The sequence below is a fragment of the Barbus barbus genome (genome assembly GCF_936440315.1).
Source record: "Barbus barbus genome assembly, chromosome: 15".
Classification (NCBI taxonomy): Eukaryota; Metazoa; Chordata; class Actinopteri; order Cypriniformes; family Cyprinidae; genus Barbus; species Barbus barbus.
Genome location: NC_136743.1, coordinates 5888970 through 5912207, shown reverse-complemented (window position 1 = coordinate 5912207; position 23238 = coordinate 5888970).

Genomic DNA, 23238 nt, shown 5'->3' with positions numbered 1-23238 from the left:
TTACTTTTCCTTCAGCCTGATGTTTATTCATTATACTTTTTGGTGTGAAAGGGCTTTTACATTTGCTATAAATATAACTTTTTGTATTAAAAACAATCAAGCCCTGCTCATATTTAAAAAGTAACGCAAAAGTAACGTAAAGCATTACTTTCCATAAAAAGTAGCTAAGTAACGTAATTACTTACTTTTTTAGGGAGTAACGCAATATTGTAATGCATTACTTTTAAAAGTAACTTTCCTCAACACTGATCCTCAGTCATCTCTCCTTACTCTGTTTATGTGGTAAGTGAAATCTTATGTACTGTAATGCAACCGGCTACCGCTAGCAAGGAGCTAACCCTGCCCCTTTAGTGGCTCGCTTTATTTTATTAGAACACGTTATTTGCTTTCCGTGCCTTTCTGAATACAGACACCAACCCATCCCTACACATCAAATCCCCTGCACAGTCTGGAACATAACATTTATTTCCATGATCTGCTATTTTTGCTGTTGTTATACTGTGTTTTTAACTTCAAACTATTGCTTCAGGCTAAAATATGTGTGAATCAGGAGAAAAATATGCACAGGTCAAGCACCGCTTACAAGAAAACATTCCAAAACAGTTTTCGTCAGTGGATTTTGATGTAAGAGGACAACAAGAGATTAACTTTTCCAATGGGGGAAGCATTATTATAGATTATGGGCTTACATTTTGTCCAGAAGCCACAGTTTAAAGTTAAAATGCCTTATGTTTTTGTCAAGCATGCAGATTTTCCCTTGACAAGATGTTAACTGATGAACTGGAGTGCTGTGGATTACTTGTGGATTATTGTGATGTTTTTATCAGTTCGGACTCTCATTTTGACGGCACCCATTCACCACAGAGGATATATTGGTGAGCAAGTGATGCAATTCTAAATTTCTCCAAATCTATTAAAATAAAACCATCTTCTTGGGGGGTCTGAGGGTGAATACAAATTTAAATTTTTGGGTGAACTAATACTTTAGGAAAGTGCAGAATAGATTCAAAAACAAACAAAATAAAAAAATAAATACACAGAGTATAATTACATAGGCAAGTAAGACGTGCAATGTATTTTACTAGAAAGCAAGCTTGAAACAACATTATTGGTAAGTCAGTGTGATGTGTGTAGAGAAATGATCGCATGCAAATACCTTTTAAGAAGCATTTTAGCTTCATAGCACTGGCTTTCCAAGTCATTTCTCAGGATGCATTTTAAACATCCACCGGTAAGCTGTGTGTATCTTGTGCAGGGCCTGTAGACAGCTTAACTCTGCCTGAGTTCTGCGCTGCATTAGATTTTCAATGGAAATAAACAGCATGCCTCTGCATCCCAATAGGGGTTTAGAGAAACTTCCATCAGTGTTTTGTAAAGAATTCATAAAGTCATACGGTTGTGTAAAGGTCATCTGAATGCTGTTCATCTAAATGCATTCATATCATGCACAGATATGAAATGTGACGGAACAGGAATGCAGCTTCGCGGTTTTTTCTTTTCTCTGTAAATAAACAACAAATGACTCCTGATATTTTGAATGCAAATTTAGTATTTACATACAAAGAGCTCTTGAACACATTCCATGCACTTAATTGACCATGCAGGGCATGGTTAACAAGTCTATGTTACATTTAAAAATAATTATGAAATATTATAAATGTTTATTTAATCCTATCCATCCATCCATCCATCCATCCATCCATCCATCCATCCATCCATCCATCCATCCATCCATCCATCCATCCATCCATCCATCCATCCATCCATCCATCCATCCATCCATCCATCCATCCATCCATCCATCCATCCATCCATCCATCCATCCATCCATCCATCCATCCATCCATCCATCCATCCATCATTATTGCATTACTATGTTTTTAATGTCTGGTTATTTTTGTCACCAATAAAATAATTCAGAGTACTGGTAAATAAGCCACAGTTTTTGATTATTTTGCATATTGTCTGGTACATGTTTATTCAGGCACAAAAAATAAAAGATCATTTAAAGCCTTAGCGTTCCGTTTGGCTCAACACAGAGAGAATATATAAGAGGAAAGTGTTGAATTTGGTTCATTATATTTACTTGTATACCTTGGCAAATTTCACAGACATAAACAAAACAGTATATACACAAGTTTCTAGGGAATTTACCATTTTTTAAGACACAAGCCTGGACATTTGCGGTTTTGCACAGTGTTTTCATTAAGAGACAATGCCGTGAACCTTACAAATGTGGTAAAATCCAGTGCTATATGTTTTTTTTTTTCTTCATTAAAACTAATTTTAATGGCCTTAATGCAAAACTTTTAAATAAATTAATAAGATGAATTCAGCTATATGCAATGCTCAATGACTACAGAAAACTAAAAGGGACAAAACTTATTAAACAAACATATTTTGAAGAACATTGTTTCCACTTTATTGGAACATCTCACCCCCAACCATGCACAGATACAAAGCTGCTTGTTTTAGAATATTTTTTATAACGGTATGTACTTCAAAATATGGAAGATTAATAACTATCCCTTTAATGTAAATAACACCTTGCAGATGTACAACATTTCAACATTTATCATAAAGTGTACTATACATAGTCTGAGCTGTTCTCAAATATCAACTGACTTCAGAACTCAAGCATAAGTACAGCAACCCTTTAAGACATTTACTGTATGAGATGCATTTGATCAAATGCTTTGTATTTTTCAGAGGATCTGTACTGAAATCTAAACAACGGTTCAGTGTAGAGGCCCCTTTTTCTCTGTCTGCATCTATAAATATTCACAGGGCAATCACCCGCCGAAGAGGATTGCCTCTCAGCATGCCGTCACCAAAGAGCGAGAGATTGATGGAATGAAAAAGGGAGCGAGACAAAGAAAGAGAAGAAAGCCAGAGACAGCACAGATTGAGGTAAAAATAAAGAAAAAACAAACTGAAAAAATGATACGCAGGAAAGGCCTTAATAGAGCCATACCTAGTAGATGTTCTGATGGATGGAGTCGTGTGTCTGTCCGGGGGCCCATTGTTTCTCTCAGCGTATTCCGGCTCCTGCGCTCTGATTGGCCACAGCAGGTGATGCGTAATAAGCAGGTAGAAGCTTCTCATCAGAATCCACAGTGCGTCTCTTTTGTCCTCCTTGAGCCCCTGTAGCTCAGAGGCAGTCTGGGAAACGGTGGTGTGGTGACATGTTTACCGTGGCCCCTGTAATATCCAGAGTGTTTTTAACAGCCTTTAAGGGTATTATTAATAGCAATATGCAGAGTGTTTGGCAGAGAGGCTCTTTGAAAATGGATGTGTTTTGGAGTGCTGGGTTTAATGTGGCTTTAAAATGCTTCTACTATCCCAGCGAGCTTCTCCCCACAGCTCACGTACAGCTGCCGGATCTGGCCCAACTCCAGCACTAATGTGTTTGAGCGAACTCTACAAGTGTGTGTGTGTGTGTGTGTGTGTGAGAGAGAGAGAGAGACAGATTTGAGTAGGTGGAAACCTGTAGGTGTATCGGATACGTGTTTGTGTTTTCAGACATTTGAGAGCTTCAATGTTTATTGGAAATAGCCCAACATGAGCATGTATGTGAATGTTTGTTTTTTTTTGGTCCTACTGGAGAATCCAGCTAAAACTAGCTTTTGATAGTTAGATGGTCTAAGCTGGCCGTTTCTGGTCTTACTTTTAAGTTCATGAGTGTGAATTTGAATGGAATTGGCCACCAGTTTCAATTTCAGTACAATTTCAAGTTGAACTGAAATGACAGGAAGCGGATATTGATCCATCCATCTCTCTGTCCGTTCATCCATCCATCCATCCATCCATCCCTTCATCCATCCACCATTATTTCCATCCATCCATCCCTTCATCCATCCACCATTATTTGCATCCATCCATCCATCCATCCATATGTCCCTTCATCCATCCATTGTTTGTTCCAACCATCCATTCTGTTTGTCCATTGTTTCATCCATCCATCCATCTCTCTCTCCGTTCATCCATCCATCTCTCTGTCCCTTCATCCATCCATTGTTTGTTCCAACCATCCATTCTGTTTGTCCATTGTTTCATCCATCAATCCATCTCCATGTCTCTTTCCCTTCATCTATCCGTCATTTTTCCATCCATCCATCCATCCATCCATCCATCCATCCATCCATCCATCCATCTCTCTGTCAATCATCCATCCGTGTTTTGTTCCAACCGTCCATTCTGTCTGTCCATTGTTTCATCCATCCATCCATCCTTCCATCTCTCTGTCCTTTCACCCATCCATAATTTTTTCCATCCACCCTTCCAACCATCTCTCTGTCCCTTCATCCATCCATCCATCCATCCATCCATCCATCCATCCATCCATCCATCCATCCATCATCTCTGTCATTCTGTCTAATAAAGCTTCTTATAAAACTTCAGGGCTTTTTAAACAATCTCCAAACTTGTAAAGTTGGTTTTAATTGAATTGATCTCCTGTGCTGTGACATGCACAATTCAAATCAAAGACACACAAACCATGAGCTTATGGAGACATCTACTGTAACTTGTGTGCCTTCCAGTAACTTTTACAATGAGAAGTTTATCTAAAATGCCTCAGGGTTTCCATCTCCATGTGGCGACACATATGTGTATAATATTCCTTGCATTAAGCCAGTACTGTCTGGGTTTTAAGCAAAATAAAACTCAGTATATCTGAGTTTAGAGGAATCTGCTTGTATTCTGATGAGAAACAAAACAAAACCTTTTAAAATATGTTTGCCTTTTTTATAAGTTTATTTCTTCAAGCAATTAAAAAAATAAGAAATTAATGGAATACAATACTTAACATGATGCGAGAAGAAGTATTTTAAAATCTGGGTTCATCCTTGATTCCTGAAAAATAAAAGTGATGTGAAGTGACGTTAACACTTGCTTCAAGTTAATTGAAGAGACAGAAACATAAAATAGGCCTATAGGTTTAATTAAACAAGTCAAAAGAGCAAAGTATTTAAGTACATGAGATAAACAATATGAAATATACATAAAAATATATTTTTATGTAAAGATGGTAATGTTGAGTTAAGAGAGAGAATGCAGTTAGAAAATTAAAGAAATAAAAACATTAGGTACACATTTTTGTAATTCTACAGATATACAAATAGGAATTTCATACATAGGAAAACTATAATGAGGTACAAAATCAAGATAGGACAGTTTCACCAAGAAAAAACAATTCATCTTGTCACAAATATATAATGCTATAGAGTGAATACAGCAAATGTACACTTTTAATAAAAATTATGCAAAGTGTTATGTCCAGTAAATGTTCTCAGTTGAATGCATTTGTCTGAGTGTGCACTTTGGTCTGTTTACTTCCCACTGCTGACTAATTGTGTGCAGTGTATCTATTATTGTATATCTGTATTTGTGCAGTATCATGCAATTGGAGTATATAATTGTATGAGTAGGCTACGTTTACCGTAGGCCACTTCACTCCTGAGTTTGTTGCCTCCTGCCTGAAACCTCATCATGATTTTAATCATCAGACTGCGACTCCGTAATTATCCATCCCAGCATGCACATGACTGCAAGTGTAGTCTGTTTCGGTACCCAGCGCTGCTAGAGAAACAGGGCAGCCACTCTGACCTTCACTTCCTATTTGTTTGTTTGCTTGTTTTCCTCACCGTTTATTTGCTGTGGCTTAAGTGATTACTACACCTCTGGAAAAAAGAGAATAGCCCAGATTTATCCAGCCAAATCCCGTTTAATCTTGTTTAGTTAGTGGATTAGCACAGAATCATATGATGTAGCTGTTCACATTGAACTGAAGATCCCAAGTTTACAGTGATGATCGTGCCGATTACGCTCAACAATGCCGGTTTTAACATCTGAGACAACTGATGTAAGTCACGTTTAAATTATATTACATATTACAGTAAAAGGCTGGGTGATACCTATATATATTTTGTAAATGTATATGTATAGGCCTATATATATACACATTTACAAAATTATGTACATAATTGACATTATATACATTACAAATTATGTACATAATTGACACAAATTGTGCAACTATAACACATTAGTGTGCAGATAATTCGTAGGAATAACACATGGTTGAGTTAAAAGCAACACAAAATGTGTTGTCCTTAACTTGACACATCATTTTTAAGTGTATATATTAGTGGTGTCAAAATTAGCGTTAAATTAAAAAAATATTTAAAGCAATAAACGCAGGGGCGGGGCTAGAGTTGGCCGCCCCATTCACAACTGTTGCTTCTGTCACTTTTTCTCTTGGCAAGAAGTGCATTAATTCAGTTGCAGAACGTCTTTACAACCACATCAAACGGGAGGCGTTTTAGACGCGCGCTCCACTTCACTGCAGCGCCAGGTGCGAGTCGAACGAGCGCAGAAGCGGTACTGTGCTCGTAGTTGCGCGCTCTTCAATTGCACGCACAAAGACACCGGCGCATGCTGTAGCCTGTAATTAAACTACGTGCATGCAATGCCGTGGCCAATTAAGTAATGAAGTTACCAAAAAGACGATTAAAGCCTTAAAACTGTGCATGCATGTAAAAGGGTGACCATACGTGACATTTTTTTCCGGACGCTTCCTGGCCAGGATTTCTGTATTGCCTAAAATATCTAGGATTTGCCTTTGTTTGCGTGTGCAGAGCGATCAGTGTAGAGTATGACATCTGTTCCTTATGTTTTCGAAACGATCACACTAATTTTATATGTCACATTTAAGAACATGTCTCTGAAATGGTTTTCAAAACTGTGCTGGTGCAGCCCAGCACTGTCTCACTCATCTAACACGCCCGATTTAACTGGTCAGCTCATTAATAGAGACTTAAGACCTGAAGGCCTGGTTTCACAGACAGGGTTTAGGTACCAGGATTAGGCAATAGTTCAATTAGGACATTTAAGTGCTTTTCATAAACATGCCTTTGAAAAAAAAACAATGCTTATGTGTATCTTGAGACAAAACAAGGCATTTGAAGATCAGTTAGAGCAAGTTTCTTTAAATTGAAACAGATTTTACATATATTCTGGGATTAGGCCTAAACCTTGTTTGTGAAACCGGGGGGAAGTGTGTCAGCAAAGATAAAAAGTGTTGAGAGAAAATATGATGCGTGTCAGATAGGCGTCACGTTAGCAGCGGCAGAAATAACAGCCAAAGTAACCTAATAACCAGCTGCTGTGATGTCTATTAATCAAAGGACAAAGAAAAAAGAGGAAAAAAATTACGTTTATAGCTTTAAGGATTCATCTATATTTAATTTAGAATGTGTTTGATAACTTCAATTTCAATTTCTGTATATTTCTGCTGAAGGGCACAGGTAAATATGACATGTATTATAATGGGTTTATGTGAAGATTGTTTTAAATTCACTTAAATTAGAAGTTCTTTTTTTTTTAAGTCTAATAAATGTTAAAATTGAAAGCTTTGTAATGTTGAATGGCTAATCAATTATTAAATAGCTACTGGGGAAAAAACTATTCCAGAGACATAAAAGTGATGCTGGCCTTCTTCAGTCATAAAAAAAGATGCCATTATACAAATATAAAAAAATGTACTGTCTTTATGTTGTTTGTGCATTAATTTGAAGATTGAATATGAAATTATTGCAATATAAAAGTATATTTAAAAACTTTAATGTTAGGCGGGATTAATCGCGATTAATTACAGAAAAATGTGTGATTAATAATTTTTTTTAATTGATTGACAGCACAAATATATATATATATATATATATATATATATATATATATATATATATATATACGTAAACTATTACACTATCTTATACTATCACACCCTCTGTCTTAATACATTGTGTGGCATTCTTGAGCATCAGTACATGTTTTCACCTTTTGTAATAGTTATGCATGAGTTCAAGTTTCAAGTTCAAGTTTTTGTATAGCGTTTTTTACGATACAAATATATTTAACTTGGCAAAATTTGGTAATTCTGTATGTCATCCGATCATTTAATCCAGACTGAAGCTTCTGTAATTCCTAGGCAGAAACAAAGAAACAAATAGAGACATAATTTGTTGCTGATGTTCCATATAAGCAAAAATCATTTGTTCAACCCAAGCTAAAGACTAATAATGTACATTTGATCAGATATAACTGCAGTACAAGATTATAAGATGCATTATGTGAATGCTTGGGTAAAGAGATGTATCTTTAATCTAGATTTAAACAGAGAGAGTGTGTCTGAACCCCGAACCTTATCAGGAAGGCTATTCCAGAGTTTGGGAGCCAAATGTGAAAAAGCTCTACCTTCTTTAGTGGACTTTGCTATCCTAGGTACTGCCAAAAGTCCAGAGTTTTGCGATTAATAATATTTTGTAACTGATACGGAACTTAATAGGTAGCCAGTGCAGAGACTGTAAAATTTGGGTAATATGATCATATTTTCATATATTTTTTATGATCATATGAATGCATGAACTAGCTTTTCTGCATCAGAAACAGGTAGCATGTTTTTCGAAGCTTGGCAATGTTTCTAAGATGGAAGAATGCTGTTTTTGTAACATGGGAAATATGATTTTCAAAGGACAAGTTGCTGTCCAATATAACACCCAGATTTTTTACTTTAGAGGACGTAACAGTACCGCCGTCTAGTTGCAAATTGTAATCCAAGAGAGTCTGTGTACTGTTTTTTTGGTCCAATAAGTAATATCTCTGTCTTATCTGAATTTAATAGGAGGAAATTATTGGTCATCCAATCTTTTTATTTTTTTACACAATCAATTAGCTTAGTTTAGAAGTTTCATCTGGTCTTGTTGAGATATATAGTTGATTATCATCAGCATAACAATGAAAACTAATCCAGTATTTTCTAATAATATTACCAAGGGGCAACATGTATATTGAAAATAGCAGAGGACCTAGGACAGATCCTTGTGGTACTCCATACTTTCCTGGTGATAATTGAGATGACTCCCCATTTAATTGAACAAAGTGGTAGCGATAAGACAGGTAGGATCTAAACCATCTTAAAGCCTGCCCTTGAATACCAGTATAATTTAATCGATCTATGAGTATGTCATGGTCTATTGGTCATCCAATCTTTTACATTTTGTATACAATCTATTAGCTTAGATTGTTTAGAAGTTTCATCTGGTCTTGTTGAGATATATAGTTGAGTATCATCAGCATAACAATGAAAACGAATCCCGTATTTTCTAATAATATTACCAAGGGGCAACATGTATATTGAAAATAGCAGAATAATAAATAATAATAATAATAATTTGTTACATTTATATAGCGCTTTCCTGGGTACTCAAAGTGCTTTACATAGAAGGGGGGGAATCTCCTCAACCACCACCAGTGTGCAGCATCCACCTGGATGATGCGACGGCAGCCATATTGCGCTAGAATGCCCACCACACACCAGCTTACTGGTGGAGAGGAGACAGTGATGAAGCCAATCAGCAGAGGACCTAGGACAGATCCTTGTGGTACTCCATACTTTAATGGTGATAATTGAGATGACTCCCCATTTAATTGAACAAAGTGGTAGCGATAAGACAGGTAGGATATAAACCATCTTATAGCCTGCCCTTGAATACCAGTATAATTTTGTAATCGATCTATGAGTATGTTATGGTCTATAGTGTCAAATGCAGCACTAAGATCAAGTAAAATGAGTCCCTCAATTTTCCTCAAAGATGGATTTCAAAATCATACAGTCAATGTTGGAAAGGGTACAAATATGCAGAAAATTGCTGTAAAACCAATGAATGTGCAGGAGCTGAAGGATTTTTCTGAAGAACAGCATGCAGTTGAACTGCTCAGGACAAACAAGGGACTCATGAACAACTATCACAAAATTTAAAAACAGTTGTGAATAATCCAGGAAATGACACATAGTATTAAGATTCAAGGGTATGTAAACTTTTGAATGGGGTAATTTTTATAAATTCAGTTATAATTTTGTCTTGTGGAGTATATGTAAACATCTGTTATGTGAAATAGCTTATTCAGGACAGTACTAAATAAAAAATAGCATGCAATTTTCATGATCCCTCTTATTTTGTTTCAGTTATTAACATTTTGCACATTCTGCAAGGGGAATGTAAATTTATGAGCACAACTGTATACACGCGCACACACACACACTCATCTGGGTAATTAAAATTTTAAGATAATATGCAGGTAAGAAATGATAAAAATAGATACAAATCTGTCTGTATTTATTTATTTATGCATGCCATTCAGAATTAATTTTGCACCCTGTTCGGGTTTATTTTGTGATAATGATATGTAATCTGTTACATATACTGTATATTGACATTTATAGCCGCTTTTCCACTGAAATTACCTGGAACAATTTGTCCCTGGAACTTTTTATTTTCTCCTAGACCTGTTGCTGTCTGTGTTTCTATCATGCAAATATCAGAAGGACTAGCCAAATTAAGGCTACTTGAGCACTAAGCGCCCGGTGATCGCCTGGAGCTCACATCTCCGAAATTGGCGAGGTACATTTTCAAATAGATGCTGTCTTTATAAATAAACCACAGATTGGAGTTTTAAACGACTACATTCTCGCCTGAAATACTTTTAAAACTACATTTCATGACACAATAAGTATGAGTTTGAAAAAATAATTAATCATATTTTCTTTTGACAAAAAGTGAAAACAGGGTTACCTGAACACCATACAAGGGTTAATTATACAATACAAAGTAAAAAGTAAAACGCAGCTTTCACCCATACTCATATATTTTTTATAAAACATTTTTATATATTTATTTGATTCAAATTAAAGCTTTGAATCGATTCACTGTCACAATTTGAACTGTTTATAAAACGAATCTTAACAAATTTTTAAATGAAGATTATATGAAGTTTAAATCAGACTTAAAGCTCTGTTACTCAGATGTCACAGGGAAGAATCACAAAACTAAATGCATATACAATGGCGTATGAGTCCCTGTCCTTTCAGCGCAAGAGCTAAAACTCTAAACCTGGGTGAATGAGATTTGTGCTCTCACAGGATTTGATGAAATTTAATTATGATACGTATAATTACTAAAGCAATCTTCTGTGAGGTATAAATAATCATTTCAGGCGAGAAGTTGGCACTTGCAGGTCGGCAATGTAATTTACTGCCGAATACTGCTGAGAGAGAGAGAGTGAGAGAGAGAGAGAGGGAGAACGATAGGCCACTCGGCCATTTTTTCCTGTTGTCTCCTGGGGAATATGGTGGCAGTTGGCACAGCGTGGCCTGTCGTTTGTCATTGAGAAAATAAGTGATTACCGAGAGACAAAGCCAAAGCGACAGCTTTCTGATTCCAGCGCCGACACACATGAAATAGTCCTGATTAAAAATCAGCCTGCGCTTTACATCAGGTGATGCAAAGAATGAGGCGGCTTTGTGCGACGTACGCCCAGCGATCGTTTAGCAGTAAACAAGAGCTTGAGGGATTTATCTCAGTTTGTAAACCGCACGAAAAGTGGCCAAATATTTGGCTCCCAGCACATGGATTTTAGCTATTTTAATAATGAACAAATGAGCTCTTCTTCGACTGTTGAAGCATTATCATCTGTTTATTTGTTTGTCAGTCTGCCAGCGCAAACAAAACGGGAGTTTTCGTATTGATTACTTTTTAATAGAAAGCCTTGTGCCTTCACCCTCTGCTGAGCAGAAAAACAGATTTGGCATGGCTGAACGTCAAACCAAACCAGGGTGGGAGAGAAGTCAACTATGATGGGCAAGGGATCAAGGTCTCTAATTGGCAGATCTCCCAGGGCGGCAAGGAGGGGGGCCATCTCGCACGCAGACCCCAACTGCTACTAATCCCGCGCCGAGCGTGCTCCCATCCCAGCTTCCTTTCTGTTTCTTCTCCAAAAATCAATCAAATATTTTCCCACAGAAAATGAGGTGGAAAATGTGAGAGCTGCACAGACGAGGGCCTTCCTCAGCTTAGCTAATTAGACCTCAGCAAAATACTTTTTTTTTTTCTACCCCCTTTACAAGGATAGCCAGAGAAGAGTCAAGGTCAGGCGTACACGTCTCGACTGTCACTCCTCATCGATACCTCTGTGGTGATGTTCTCCCAGCTCAACTCACTGACATCATCACAAAGATGGACCCATGAGGTTAGGGCAGTCTTGTAACCTGACCTTTGGCCGCTCAGAGCAATCGCACCTTGTCCTTCCAGATCCATGCATATGTTGTGAGCTTCTTGACAAGACTAAGCAGCTTGGTCAACCAGCTTCACCAGCTATGTAAAACCAGTCTGGAACTGCATAGAAATTCATTCTGGTCTTTTCAACAGGGCTCTAGTGTCTCCTCAGGCGGTGGATTTGAGTTACTCTTTAGATCTGCTTAGGGACAAAGTCATCAACACATCACTTAACAATGCTGAAGAAAAGACAGAGATCTGTTAAAAATCAGTAGGAATCAACACATTCAATCAAAACTCAGCTCCGCCCACAATCCACCAGATAATCCATAGATGATATAGACCATGCACAGCTACGATATGGGAATTTACATCAGGATTTGACTCATAAAACAACATTAGCAACCTTAAAAATGGCATAATAGGGGCACTTTAATTAGGTTTGGAGCTGAACTGTGCAGGGCTGCGGCTCTCCAGGACCGGAGTTCGCCACCACTGAGCTAGAGCATTAAACCATAGGGCTTTTATTTTGGCGGCAAACCACAAGCAAAAACTGCTCTTTTGATAAGCGTCTCTTTTGTTGACAACAGATTTATAAACAATTCTTATTACTTTTTGTATATGTAATAATTGTATATTTATACTTTTGTGTACTCTAGACAGCGGCAAAACATCAAGAGGCTAAATTTGAGTCTGTAATAGAAAGGGTTAATTGCAGTCAGGAGACGGTGAGAAAGAGGATCGAGTGAGTCTGAACTTTAATGGGACGTCAGCCTTCTGTCCACTGTAAGCTAAAGAGGGTTAAAGTCCAGCATTCATCAGCCTGCAGCAACAGCTCGTCGTTTTTTCTTCTCTCGGGCGGTGAGGCGGTTTGCGGTTCATTCCCTCAGATGGCTGCCTCAGAGAACGTAATCCAGACCTGTCACTCAGGTGCTAAAGATCTCACTATTTCACTGATTCACTTTCTCGCTATGTTGTGCTCAGCTGCTGTTATATCAGCCGCTGTTAGACGCATTCGAGCCTGAGAGTGCAGCAGATGGCCCACAACATCTTCAACCTGACACCCCATCCCATATCCCAACCAGGTATGACAGGATAAAATGACAAGACGTTCCTTCCCCTCCAATGTTAACCACAAGTTTTCTCCTAATAGGCCTACATACAGAGAAATATGTTAACATTTCTACTAATTGTCGTCTCCTTTAATATAAAGAAATATTTGCAAAAAAAAAACAATTATGTATATTATATATACTATTTTTATATATATGTATTTTTATATATACTGCATATATTCATCAGCATAATAATCTGAACATTAGAATGTTGAAGGATCATGTGACCCTGAAGACTGGAGTAATGGCTGCTGAAAATTCAGCTTTGCCGTCAAAAGAATAAATGATATTTAAATAAATATATAAAATATACTGAAATAGAAAAGAGTTGTTTTACACTGTATTATTTTTCCATGATATTACAGTTTTACTGTATTTCTGATCAAATAAATGCAGCTAAGAGACTTCTTTAAGAAAATGAAAAATAATCTTAAAGTAAAAATAATCTTAATTATTCCAAGCTTTTGATATATACAGTGCCTTATGAAAGTATTAATACCCCTTCATTTTTTCACATTTTATGTTGCTGCCTTATGTTAAACTGCTTTAAATTACTTTTTTTCCACATCAATCTACACTTCATACACTATAATGGTAAAGCAAAAAAAAAAAAAAAAAAAAAAATGATTCCATTGCATAAGTACTCATTACCCTTATCTGGGACAGTTGGAATTTAGCTCATGAGCATTCATATTGCTTGTAGGTTTTACTATACTTTGAGTATAGTAAAAAGTTCCTGTGGCAAATTCAATTGAGTGGGTAAGATTTGGAAAGGCACACGTCTTAATAAAGGGTCCAACAGCTGATAATGCATATCAGAGCAAAAACCAAGCCCTGGGGTCAAAAGAACAGTCTGTAGAGCTCAGAAACAGGTCTGCGTCAAGCCACACATCTGGGGAAGAGTTCAGAAAAAATATTCAGCTTCATTGAAGGGTCACAGAATCATGCAGTCTCTATTACCCTTAATGGAAGAAGTTTGAAACAACCAGGATTCTTCTTAGAGCTGGCCTCCTGGCCAAACTGAGCAATTGATGGAGAAGGGCTTTGGTTAGAGTGGTGACGGAGAACCTGATGGTCACTCTAGTTGAGCTCCATGATCATATGTGAAGAAAGGAGAAATCTACAGAAGGACAAACATCACTGCAAAACTCCACCGATCTGGGCTTTGTGGCGGTGTGGCCAAACTCAATCCTCTCCTCAGTGAAGACAAAAAAAAAACACTTGGAATTAACAACAAAGCACCTAAAGGACACTCAAACTCTGAGAAACAAGATTCTCTGGTCTGATGAACCTCAATTCTAGGCATCATGTTTGAAGGGAACCAGCTCTGCTCATCACCTGCAGAGTACCATCCCAAAAGTAAAGTGTGCTGGTAGCAGCCTCATGCTATGGGGCTGTTTTCAGCAGCAGGGACTGAGGGACTCATCAGAATAGAAGAAAATCTCAATGCACCAAAATATTGAGATTAGTGAAAACCTAGTCCAGAGCATTCAGAACCTCAACAATTCACAAACTCTGCTTGTATTTGTGGCGGCTGTTGAATCTACTCTGTGTAGGCAGCATAAAGTCGTTTCCTTCCTTTGCTATTAGATTTCAAGAAACACATCACTAACTGCTAAAGGTCAAACATTAAATGCGCCTGACAATATGTAATAAAGCTGTTTACTGTGTTATTATTTTATGATTGGTGCGCTTCCGTCTCTTCTCTAAGAGCCTGTGTGGCTTTTTCAGACTGTGTGGGTGCTGCGACGGGGGGGGTTTGAGTGTCTCTCGGGGGATACATGCTCTTTGACTCATCTGCTGATCCAAAACAGAGGCGCCCGGCTCCTGTTTGTGTGATGGCTTTTGACAGGCGGGGTGTCCACTGGTTTATTATTCCGCTCTTCTTCTTCTCCCACGCATATCTGTCTCGGAGGAATGTTGTCACAGACGCTCTTCGCAGCCTGATTGCTTTTTTGCTGGAAAAATCTGACCAGCTGCAGAGTAATAAAGGCAGACAATTAAAAAGACGACACCGTAGATCTGCACTCAGTTATTCCTCTTGAAATATCTGTGCCTTCCTGTTTAATTCATCCTTCCCTTGGGTCATTTTGACCCGGAATGTATTTATTTATTTATTTTTTATAAAATTGTAATTGTTATAAATACAAGACTTTGTGACTTTTGTTCCACTTGAATTTGGAACACACAGACAAAAAAAAAAGAATGGATTTGAAGATTTATGTGGCTGTAATTAAAAAAAATATTTTGACCCGACCATAGGAATGAATGTAATGTCGAAAACTGTAATGTTTTTTTTGTTTGTTTTGTTTTGTCACACTTGAACATGGATCCCACATAACACATTTGGTGGATTCAAGGGCTTTATGTGGGTGTAAAAAAAGTAACATCCTTACATTGCGGGTCAATTTGACCTTTCATAGGAATGAATGGAATGGAATTCACATTTTTCTTTTATTTTTTTTTAAATACAAAATCTGACACATTCCAGACAAAATTTATATCCAAATGAAGAGATGAGACTACAGAATATTTCTAAGGCAGAAAATACTCACATACCCTCCTCCTACACACACGCGCACACATGGAGACACATTATAACACGCATGATTAAGGTAAACAAGGTAAAAATAAATTAAATAAAAATCACCAAAAAAATCATTAAAAAAAACCCTACATAAATATTAAGGGGAAACAATATAAAGATGGATCAATATAAGCTTTGGACAAAAAAAGTATAATTTTAGGGCTTCGGGTCATTTTGACCCATGAGGGAAAGAATCGTTACAAAACGTGAGGAAAGGATGAAGGTTACAGCAAAGTGTTGGTAGTTGTAGTCTATAGTTACTAGAGAAGAGTCAGCCAAACATCCCTGTGTTTGGAGGCTGTTTATTGTACATCCAAAACATCAGCCATGGCCTAATGGATAGAGAGTTGGACTTGTAACCCGAAAGGTCGCGGGTTCGAGTCTCAGGTCCAGCAGGGATTGTCGGTGGGGGGAGTGAATATCCAGCACTCTCTCCACTCTCAATACCACAACTGAGGTGAGACCCTTGAGCAAGGCACCGAACCCCCAACTGCTCCCCGGGCACCGCAGCATTGGCTGCCCACTGCTCTGGGTGTGTGTTCACAGTGTGTGTGTGTGTGTGTGTGTTTGTTCACTTCTCACTGCTGTGTGTGTGTGTGCACTTGGATGCGTTGAATGCAGAGCACAAATTCCAATTATGGGATGCCGCACGTCCTTTCGTTCGTTGCTTTACTTGTTTAAAAAGCCCATTATGTCATTTCACACGGTGTATTAGTTCAATTTCATTTTTTTTTTCAGTTTTAGATACAATAAGAAAGTCATTAAGACAATTACAAACATAAATGCATCTTTGTTTTTGAAGTTCATTGAGGCTGTTAGTTGTCTGGTAAGATGATGTGCTAACATGCATATAGTGAGGGTAGAACATATATTGTAAAAAAACAAAAAACAAAACAGTCACAAGTTTCAATTTATTTTTTATCTAGTCATTTAGATAATGCATGTTATTATCTATTTCATTTAGTCACATTAAATACTGTAGCAACCGGCATCATTGCCAGTTAGCAAGCATTGGTTTTTGAGTTAATATATTTGCATTGAAAACTAAATGTCATTTACAGTTTTATAACAGAGTATGACATACATACAATAATTCAAACTGTTTATCATGTTCAAAATATACAGAACCAGAATCACACACTGCTTTAAATTCAGAATAATTTAGTAAATGTTCAGTGGGCAATTAAGGAAGTTCAATTCCTTGCTCTTGACACTTTTTTTTCCTCTACAGTTTTAGGTGCCAAATCACAACTTAACATTCTAATAGAGGGAGAAGATGGATGTGGATAAGAGCAGGCATGTTTGGCCAGCCGTTCCTAATGGAAAGACTTAAGCATGAGTCTCAGTCTTCATCATCGCTGATGGGAAGAATGAAATGAAAGCCATCAGATGAGGTGAGGTAAGCGGCTGTTTATAATCTCACATCAAAGTAGATGGAAATGATTTATGCAGCCTGTGATTTTTTTTCAGAAATTAGTTTTATTCAACAATAAAGCATTAAATTGATGAAAAGAGACATTAAAGACATTTAAAATGTTACAAATTATTTCTATACCTTCTAAATCTCTCTATTTGTTAAAGAATCCTGAAAAAAATGTATATACAAAATTATTAAAAATTATTAAGCAGCACAACTGTTTTCAACATTGATAATAATAAGAAATGTTTCTTGAACGCCAAATCAGAATTGTAGAATGATTACTGAAGGATCATGTGACTTTTGAAAACATTGAAAATCTCACCAAGCACAAACTTATAAATGCTAATGTACAAAGACAACATTTTTAGGCATTAAGCAGCTAAATTGTGCTTTATTGTAAAATATAATATCTTGTAAGGCAGCATCACATATACATTCCATGTAAGTCGTCCTCAGAATGCACTGTTATAAGCTAAGTAAAAATGTTATCTAGTCAAGAACATTGTCAGTTTTTACTTTGTCTAAATTTAAATGAAATAACTGTTTCACAGAGCATTTTTATGTGCTCATAAGGGACAGAAAATATTTTCAAAAATGTCTGTTTTTTTTTTTTTTTTCATACAATTAAAGTCACTAAGGTCCAGTGTCATTTTGGACCCCACTGACTTCCATTGCATGGGCTGAAACACCTGAAACATTCTTCACAATATCTTTTGTGTTTCACAGAAAAATGAAAGATGAGTACGATTCAGAATTTTTGGGTGAACTATACCTTTGACTTAGCAATATGCTAATTATATGACATAATATCAGCTGTGAGGCTCTTGTGCACTTTTCATTAGGGATGCAATTTATTTTGCATGCAAGTTATTTTAATGCTAAGAGCATTTCAAATCAGTCAGGATGCTGCCTTAGAAGGAAGCAGCCTATGCAGACAGCAGACAGGCTTGGAGCAGAGTCTTAGAATGTGAGCTCAGGAAGCGATGGAGACAGACTGGGGAGCCAGCACAGCACTGGACTCAAATACTTGATGATTGCTTCAGCTCAACAGCTCTATGTTGATATGTAGGAATGTCCCAAACTCTTAAGTCTCTCTCTCTCTCTCCCTCTGGGTCTTCATTAGAACTGATGAAAGGCACACTCCATTTCAGCTGAAGAGTCAGCGTTCTCCACAACCGCATTCAGTTTCTCTTCTGTCTCTCTGCTTCAGAAGAGATCATGAATTTTTTATCTGCCCAAAGGGCCCTTTCTGATCTTTCTCAGTCTCAGGTCGGTGACGTTTCACAAATGAGGGGTTCTTTTCCCCTTCCACTCTGTCCCCTCTCTCCTCTCCGGGTTGTGTCAAGGATTTTAATACCCCTCCAACCTAATAAAGAGAGTCTCACACACACCTTAACAAAAAAAAAAAAAAAACTATGACAAGGAGCTTCGAGGAAAATGTCAGTCATACAATGCACTAAAGAGTATGATCAACTCTGGCAAGGTCTCGCTTTAAGGTGCTTCCCCGAGTCTGTCACAGTGCTGATGGGTATGGGAGCTTTAAGTTAACTAATTAAGTGTGGGGAGCGTTACTTTTAAAAGTATTGCAATGAAATATGGCGTTACTCTTTTTAAAAAGTAACTAATTATATTACATTTTTATGGAAAATAATGTTATATTAAGGTTTGCATTACATTTTCTCATTTTCACTCTCTTAAACTTTCTGAGCAGAAGCACGTTGCTTGTCTTGCAGCCATTTTTTACACTGGAAGTGTTTTTTATTTGTGTTTATCCCCCAGGCATTGTCTGCATACATAGGCATATAGGCCATACCACAGTGCTTTTTAATGCAGCATCCTTTATTTTACTCACAACATAATCACAGGAAATATCACCCAATGTGAAACTTTACAAAATAAACAAATAAATAGTTATTTAATCAATATTCAGTGATAAAAAAATAATTATTTTAATAAAAAAGCATAAAAAATCTGGGCTGAAACACATGTACTATAACATCTCCTATAATATTTTCATAAACACCTCCAACAATGTTTTCGTAATTATATTTCTAAATATAATTATGTTTCTTTAACATAAACAATTAAGGTATTCAGTTACATTTTCTTTCAAATAAAATAAATAGAAAAAAAATATTTTACTTAAAAAGTAACTTGGATGAATTGCTTTACTATTGTTATTTGTAAATTGATTGCATTTACATTTACATTTAGTAATTTTGCAGACGCTTTTATCCAAAGCGGCTTACAATTGGGGAATACATAAAGCGATTCTTCTTGAAGAGGCAATCAGACAGACGAAGTGCTCGTAACACCAAGTCTCAGGCATTGTTCAAATAAGTACAAGCTCGCAAGGGAAGGAATAAATAACAAGAAAGATAAAGTCAAGTAATGTCGAAAGAGATGAGTGTTCAGTTGTTGCTTGAAGATTGACAGGGATCCAGCATTCCGGATAGGGGTGGGAAGATCATTCCACCAGCCAGGAATGGTGAACGAGAATGTTCTGGAGAGTGATTTTGAGCCTCTCTATGATAGAACAGAACAGCAACAGGATGGGCAGACTGGTTAGAGATGATAGAAAGGCAACTGTAACTGTAACCACTCGTTACAACCAAGGTATGCAGAATACCATCTCTGAACGCACAACATGTCGAACCCTGAAGCAGATGGGCTACAGCAGCAGAAGACCACACCGGGTGCTGCTCCTGTCAGCTAAGAACAGGAAACGGAGGCTACAATTCGCACAGGCTCACCAAAATTGGACAATAGAAGATTGGAAAAAAACGTTGCCTGGTCTGAAGAGTCTGAATTTCTGCTGCGACATTCAAATGGTAGGGTCAGAATTTGGCGTAAAGAACATGAACACATGGATCCATCCTGCCTTGTCTCAACGGTTCAGGCTGATGGTTTAATGGTGTGTAGCATATTTTCTTGGCACACTTTGGGCCCCTTAGTACCAATTGAGCATTGTTTAAACACCACAGCCTACCTGAGTATTGTTGCTGACCACGTCCATGCCTTTATGACTACAGTGTACCCATCTTCTGATGGCTACTTCCAGACGGATAATGCACCATGTCACAAAGCTCAAATCATCTCAGACTGGTTTCTTGAACATGAAAATTAGTTCCCTTTACTCAAATGGCCTTCATAGTCACCAGATCTCAATCCAGTAGAGCACCTTTGGGATGTGGTGGAACGGGAGATTCGCATCATGGATGTGCAGCCGACAAATCTGCAGCAACTGCATGATGCTATCATGTCAATATGGACCAAAATCTCTGAGGAATGTTTCCAACACCTTGCTGAATCTATGCCATGAAGAATTAAGGCAGTTCTGAAGGCAAAATGTGGTCCAACCCGGTACTAGCAAGGTGTACCTAATAAAGTGGCCAGTGAGTGTATATGAAGAGTTCAGATGCAAACCTCTCTAAATCCATCAGACTTTTCTTTTAAACAAGCATTTTTATCAGGCTCTTATGATCAGGTTCAGTAGTTTCTTTTTAAAGGTAATGATAAGGTAATTAGTTATTGAATAAAATAACTTTGTTTTTTTTTTTTAAATGTCACTTTAGACAATCCATTGGTTTTTGACAAGTTAGATTTTCTTTTGCATCAAAACCAGTTAAATCCACTTGTGCTTTTTTGCAAAAACCTCTAAATCCACCTCTTTGGGACAAGACAGTAAATAGTTGAAAAAATTACTAAAGATGCAACTAGAAACCCTGTCTGAATACAGGCAAAAAAGAAAAGATTCACACAGTATAACCACAATGGCACAAAATGGCAGCATATTTATTTTAACAACAAAAACCGAGCCATTTCCACTGTATCTACTTATTCAATGACAGACTCATCCATTTCATCATACTCCATCTTTTATGTTAAAAATCTCAATCTGAATCGGAATCTAAAACGATCTCCACAGAAAACCGGCTCCTCAGCGCGCCGCTACGTTGAAACCGCTTGAAATCATATGATTCGATTTGCGCCTTCTGATTGGTTTTCGGAACTTTTACTGCCAAAGGAAAGTGGCGTTTAGAGGCTTTTGCCAACAAACCGATATTTCTGAATGGGCTGACGCTGGGATTTAGAGGATTTGAAGCAAAAATATTTGTTGAACATGTACTATGTGCCATAAGCATTCGCTCATTGTCATTATCTGATTTTTGACGGAGGCGGCTTTTGCATCTGAACTCTTCATATATATATATATATATTTGTAAACAGTCAACAAACAGCAAAGCAAAGGCTGGAGTGGTGTTTTAGCCTTGGTAGTCTCTGAAAGACCAAGCATTAACTCTCTCAGGAGCACATGCATCGCTGAACCCACACCTGGACCGGCTCAACCTCCTGACCCTGCCAAGCACGCGCCTGTCGATCAACACGCAGAGAGAGAGAGAGAGAGAGACGGGACACAAGCACCCTGATTTTCACAGCAGATGAAAGTCAACAGATTTGAGTATGTCTCTTCAGCCCTGAGTTTTAGGTAATCGTGATTCTGAGATTTACACTGATCCTTCTGTCTCCCATCACAGGAGCATCATGTTTGACCCAGCTCCGCACAGGTGACACAGATGACAACCTAAGCCTCTTCTCGGCCAGTTTGTAACCCGAGGGCTCGAACCGACACCTGTGTCATAGACAGGTGCGCTGCGTCATGACTGTCAGAGTTAAACCAGTAAGCTCCTGCAAACTTAGATGATGAGTTTGTGATCACAGGTGCAGATTCACAATACCATCATAAGATATTATATATACTATACATAATATACTGTATGATTTTGAAAGAAGTCTTTTGTGCTCACCAAGGCTGTATTTATTTAATCAAAAAATACAGTATAAACAACAATTTTGTAAAATATTTTTACAATTTAAAAGAACTGTTTTCTCTTTGAATATATTGTAAAATGTGATTTATTCCTGTGATGCAAAGCTGAATTTCCAGCCAGTCTTCAGTATAACATTCTCATTCTTAAATGCTTATTTGCTGCTCAAAACATATTTCTTATCTTATTATATGTTAAAAATAGTTGTGCTGCTTGAAAACCTTAATTTTTTTAGGATTCTATGATGAATAGAAAGCTTAAAAGGAATTTTGATCAATTTAATGTTTCCTTGCTGAACTAAAGTATCTATTTTAAAGGTGCCATAGAATGCATTGAGACAATATTTTAAATTGTTCTCTGATATCTACATAGAAGGTATGTGGCTTAGGTAAGGGCAACCAATCTCCAGAAACGGTTTTACATGTCCATTTACAACCCTAGGATTTGTCCCTAGAATGACATGGTCTGTTATTACCTTATTTGGAAGGGTAATGCATAATAATGTTGAGCTCTGCTCTGATTGGCTGTTTCACAGTGCGGCTCAATGTTGAGCTCTGCTCTGATTGGCTGTTTCACAGTGTGGCTCATTTCAGTAGCTCACACAGCAGGAAGGTGTCACGGGTTGTCGCGGAATGGGGACAGCAAATGAAGATTCATACTTTCAAATAGACTTTACTGAGAATACCAAGGCGGCACAACACATAACACAAAATAATCGCTGACAATGGAGATAACAGAATGAGAATACACACATGGTAAATGAGGGAACTAAACAGGAACAGCTGGAGAAGGATTAACTTAGAAACTTAGAAACCATGGTAACTAATGAGCTCATAACCGACATGCCAGGTACTGAACTAAACTGAACATAATCATGACAGAAGGAAACACAGGGATGAAAATATATATTTCAATACTTTCTCTCGCAGTTATATCGTTGGTAATTATACTGCAATAAAAATGCGGGCATCAGGGAGCCACTATTAATATGCGGGGCATTGAAACTGCTTTCTAATGCACGATCGTATTTTACTTTCACTTTTGAGATTCATTATTGCACATACTCTGTTTATACTATGGAGCAGCAGTACTTACCACACATTTTACAAGATCAGATGCTTGTCAGTGGTGCTCAGGATCTGTAAATCATTCGCCATCATCCTCAGTCATCTCT